The sequence below is a fragment of the Bombus impatiens genome, unplaced genomic scaffold (assembly GCF_000188095.3).
Source record: "Bombus impatiens unplaced genomic scaffold, BIMP_2.2 scf_2222, whole genome shotgun sequence".
NCBI lineage: Eukaryota > Metazoa > Arthropoda > Insecta > Hymenoptera > Apidae > Bombus > Bombus impatiens.
In genome coordinates, this window is record NT_178641.1 from 130,348 (window position 1) to 136,401 (window position 6,054).

The window sequence follows — 6,054 nt, forward strand, 5'->3', positions numbered from 1 at the left end:
CTTGACGCGTTAACAATTGTTAAAACATTTAAGCAAACCCTATTTACACTTTGAAAAATACATCAAATTCTTCTGATAATTCTCCGTCGTTTACGGAAATATTTATCACGAGGCGATGTTTTTCCTTGTATTTAGCGGAACTACGATAAAATCGTAATGGATCGACGTTATTACTATGAATGAGATAAGAAGAAGATAATCAATTACCTGTATTTACAAATGGAGGATTATCTCTAACAACGTTACTCCTAACCTAATAAATAGGAAGATTATAATACCGGTTTGATGCCACAACTTTTAATCAGGTTAAAATACGAACATGTACGTAGTTCCACGGTTTCTCCACGAAACTAGAATTTATCGAACTTTGTCGACAATTGACCAATCTCGAGTGATTTCACACAATGATCCGTATATTTTTACTCTTAATAAAATTGCAAATGGAATATTAATATCTCGTAGGGAATTTAATATGTTTGTTGAGTACCTTTTTAAATACCTTATGGAATATCATAATTTATTGCAAAACGAGTTGGACCAACCGGTTCAATTTGTCGGAGTAAGAATTCCCAGTAAATGTAATCAGCTGCACGCCCCTCGTAAGTTATCAACACACGCGATAGATAAGCGTTTTTCTGATAATGTGAAATTAACGCTCGCACGTTGAATTTTGCATGATTCACTGGCATTGGTATGCACGAGCATGGATGAAAATTTATTGATCCACGCGAAGTATAAATATTGTTCATATTCGCTTCTTTTATGACTATCGTATATCTCGTTCTATAAATTGAACGAGTCATTGATTATTCGCGTAAATACGAATATAAACGTTAAAATTGACCAAAGATCAAGATCGCTGCTGTTCCATAACTTTTTTATTACGAGTTTCGTGAAAGACGTGAAATTTATTTCGATTCCGAGAAACGTAAAGCACAAAGCGCATATACTCTACGTTTCAGTTGTTTTCATTGCACCTCGTAAAATAAATTTCACATCGATCGCCAATAATTCTTCGTAGCAATCGACGCATTGGTCTCTTTTCGCAAATTAACTAGACAGGTAATCGCGTTGAAGAAAGATTCGCGTGCCGCTTAACGCTGTCAAAGATCGGAACGAACGAGATCAAGGTGTCAGCTTCGAGCATACGACGCTAAGCAGCGAGATTAGAGAGAAGGTTGAAAAGCAACAGGATATCCTTGACACAATCGGTGGCGAGAAACGCGAGGGGACGTTGTTTTGCGCGTCGAGCAACGCGGAGTCGCGAGCACGTAAATTACTTTCCTGTTTCGGTGCTGAACTGACCCTTAAGATCCGAGCAACATCGTCGTCGATGGTCCCGATTAATTCCGGACCGAGGGCACCGCCGCTTCCAATCGAGTTACAGTCGATAGGATTATGGAATTACAAGGTTAAAGCCGAACGGCGAGTTCGACGCCGATAAGGTTAATGGATGTAAGACTCGAGACCAACGTCGAATGCCGTTGGCAAAAATGGACTAGAGTGGAAAAGGTAACGTGGGATTACATGGGCTATCCTTAAACGATTTTTCAAAAATTATTGAATCTATTAGGCGAGATACCGCATTCGCCGAACAGGAGTCGTTCAGGCAAAATACGACTTTTAATTGGGAAGGGAGGATGATAGAAAATGATCGATTTGTGTGGTGGATCGGACACTGAAAATATTCGAAAAAATTGTTCGAGGAAATTATAAAAGCGCGATCTTTTTACCGGGCATATAAGGAGAAAGTTGAAAACGAAAAAGTTTGTAAAAAAAAGCGACCAAAGTATGAAGCGAACAGAACGAAAAACTGATAGTCTTGAACTTCGAATGATAAGATAGCTTCGTAACGAATGGATAAAGTTGAAAAGTTCAAGCGCTATTTTGTAGATAAAAGGGGATATTTGTATTATACGTGAGAAATAGTTGAGAAAAATACCCGAGAATTTCGGTATAATTTTAAATCAGTTTAATATACAAGTATCCTTTTCCGGTAAAATTAAAAAATTCCCTTCGTAAAATTAAAAAATTGAAAAATGACATCGTAACTGACAACGAGCTGTCTGTAATAGTTGAGATAGCGTTTCGCGTTTGGTTATCAAGTTCGATCATAAATCACAAACGCTGGAAATTGTCACGATCGAACGTACACGTGGTTTTCCCTCGCACGAAGTCCATAATTTATGACGGTGGGCGTATCATCTGGTTTTTCATTCTGACCGAAATAAAATCGTCTACGGCTGGTCGTACGGCCGGAATGCTTTTAAAGTTCCACGTGGATTCACGATAAAAGAAAATATCGCAGAGACGTCGATCACGTACATATTAATTAATTGTTTTATGATCGAGATACGGCCGTCAGTAAATAGGAAAACTGAAATTTAACAAACGCGATAATCGATCGGTGTTCTGCGAATGACACGCCGAAATTACAATGTTTGCGAACAACGTGCTCGAGAGAGCGACGTCGACATTCTGCGGTAACATCGATCGGTCAGTACACATGCACTTTCCAGACGGTTTTGCTACGAATAAAATATTTAATCGGATAGTCTACGCTACACAATAGCGTAACTTACGGAAAGGGTCAACAACCTTCATCGATTTGCATCTCTAGCTTAATCCCTCGATCGTGGAAATACGAGATGGTTTAACACGAATCGCAAATGTCTCTGTCGATCTTAATTTCGATTATCATTGGAACGAAAGCACGATTATACGTGATCGTGATAACTTTGCGACTTAAAAAATCTGTTACACGATCATTTTGTTAGTTCTGTAATTTCTAGAGTATTTGCGCGTGTTAAATCACAAACGGTGTGATTATTACGTGTGAATAACTGCGGCGACATACCTGCTCCGATGAAAGGAAAAGTTCCGCACGGCAGCATGACGCGTTTTAATGAATCGTGTGCTCCAACTGCAATTTGCGCCATAGAGAACGAATCTGTGTGTTCGCCGTTAATTTGGAGCGGCACGATAATAAGACGAAATCAAACGGTGATTGCAATGAATTACTGCGAACATTTCATTAGCGTTATTAATTACAATCCATTGTATTCGCTAATGAAGTCGTTAAACACAGATTATTAGCTACGGCTTCGGCTTGTTGTATCGTTACCTCTATTACGTGCTGTATTCTATTATATTATCTTAATTCCGTGTAAAGGGAACACGCTGTTACCAGCGAACAGCGCAAGCAGATACGTCGTATGCACGTAACTTTCATTCGCGTGATCTGTCGAAACAGTAGCACCGAGAAAATTACCTATTTATTTATTTCGCGTGAATTCATAAATGAAACGAAGAACGTAACGTTGAATAAATTTTGAAACAACGCCGCCGATTCACTTGGTTGATGTTTAACTTCTTTCGTAAAAATAAGATGGAGATAAATTATACCGTTTCGTAATATTGATAGATGAATCAGCCTGAATCTAAGTAATTTTCTACAACAAACACGCGTACGATATTATGGAAATGCGTGTACTGGATGGTAGCGCAATTTACAGACAATTTTCCTTTAACGCCCCGTTCTCGATTTCTTCTTCCGCCCCGTTTTCTCCCAATCTGCTCTGATTTCCTCTGTTTTTCTTCTTTCCGTCCAATCTCCCAACGCTCTCACTTTCCAGCCATGTCTTTTTCCTTCCCCTTCGTTTATTTCTGTTACCCGAGGCCGTAATAAGAGAACCGATTGCAGACTAGAAGAAAATTGTCTACAATTTATGATAACCTTCCGGCACAGCGTACTTACTTGGCACGGAACAAATAGGCTTTCTTTGTGGTAAAAGTCAGCTTCTTGCGTTTAAAGGATCAGACACTGCGAAAGGAACGCTTGCCGCGCCCTTTATATTATACTCCCAAACCCGTGCACGTCTTTTTAGAACCGAAAGTCTGTGACCCAAAAGTTACCTTCTCCCGTTGAAACTTTCTTAGGAAAATTATTTCGAGAATCGGAATTGTTCGACCTTTTATACGTTATAATTTTCACGTTTCTCAATGTTTTCGTTCCAACGTTTTCCTTCCGCTATCCGTGTGACATTTATGAAATAAATTAACACAAAGCCGCAGCACGTTGTAGGCGCGACAATATGCAAATTGGACAAAATGCAGATAGGATGGTTCCAACGCGCGTTTCGCTTGCCCAAGCCTCTGACGTTAATCAGATTGCAAGATAAAGCGGCGGTGGTTCGCGGTCGATTTTCACAATTTCGTTTTTCACGGCAAAAGGAGACCGGAATGCAGCAAAATATTGCACACGCGTTGCAACGCGAAGAGAAAGCGTCTTGTTATAGGACAATACGTAATTCTATTTCCTGTAAGAGGTGCCTGGCTGATTATATTAGATCGTAACATACGAAATAGTCGCTTGAACGCTTCGTATTCTTTCCATCTGCGTTACGTTACTTATTTCTCCAACGTATTTCGTAATAATCTAATAAATCGTAATTTTCTTCTGTATGGATCCTTTCAACGTCATTCCGCAATATTTCTACGAAAAACGCGTCAAGATATTTCCAGATTCGCGAAACGAACGAAAATGAGAATTCTCGTAGGAACGGAACGCTATAATTTCTCGCTTTTGTTTCACCAATGACGCGTACAACGGTGCCAGAAACAGGAGAAAAAAATATCTGTAACAAAGCAGATTCGTGTTTGCAAACGTTTCCAGAAGTTTCGTTCTTTTTTCTCTCCTTTTTTTTTTTAGGGGGCTTTTTTATTCTTTCTTTTTTTTTTACCAACATTCCGTACGGTTCGAGTTTATTGGAGCGAGTCAGTTTCTCTGGATTCTATCTGGCATCTAGCCGAAAAATAAATAATGCATGGGAAGTGACTGCGATTTTCGACGAGAACGAATAGAAAGCGATGAAAATCGCCACGTAACTCAATCAGATACGTTACTTAACACTTTCTAATATTTCCTAGAATTTCGTATTAAACGATTCTATGAAATTAGACTAAACTTTTAAGCTACGGTACACCCGAAGAGAGAGAGAGAGAGAGAGAGAGAAAAGAGGAACGACGAGTTTGCAAACGTGAAAACAGATTTTATTTGGCAAAGCTGGCAAATTCCATCTTACGATATTTGGACGAATAACAGAAACACGCTGAATATCAAAATTTCATTGTTCGCAACATTGTTTCGTGCACACTGGCTATCGCTGGATGGATTTATTTGAGAATTTGTGGTATATCATAGATTTGCCAGAATTTATAGTATCGCAGGTATTATAGAATTTATGGTATTATGGGAAGAAGGAGGAAACGAGTGGAGCTTTCGGGAAGCATCGATCGATACCGTGCATTCTATAGTACGTTTGCTTTCAACCATTAAAAAAATCGATGGATAATAATTCGTAAAATCCATAAATCGTAAATTTCGTTGAAAGGAACTTTTTTCTCGACCATCGTAAATTTTCAGTGGCATCGTAGATAGTGATCGATACGCGGAGGAAAAGCACCAAAGTCGGACGCAGATTTATGACAGTACGTATCGAAAAGAAACGAAAGAGATTACGAGACAAAGTAAAAACTGCCGGAGACAGGGAGAACGTGAAACTTACCCGCTGTATGGTGACTTGGACGAAACTGTTCGAATAACGTTCGAATTAATTTTTATGGATGTGGAGGAAATTTCTAATAGTTGGGCGCAGATGAAAATATCTGTGCAATCTGAGAATGTTCGTGAACACATGTTGAACGTTGCAACACGATAAGATAAACACGAATATTGTGTAATCTTTAATAGATTCTAATGATCTGAATGTGATAGCACTTGAGATAAACTAGGTAGCCGTGACGAATTATTCAGTTACAGAGATATACTACTTCGAAAATTGGAGTGCAATTGAATTAACGTTAGATCGAGATTTATCTACTTTACGAATAACGTGAAATTAAATTATCTGGACTAAGGTACGATTTAATACTTGTTTAGTGATCAAAGCGGAACTAATTCGTAAGACGATCTTTCGTAAGAGTTTCGTAAGTGAGCCACGAAAGAAAATTCTGCTAAGACGGAAAACACAGATACAATAAAATCCTCGGAGT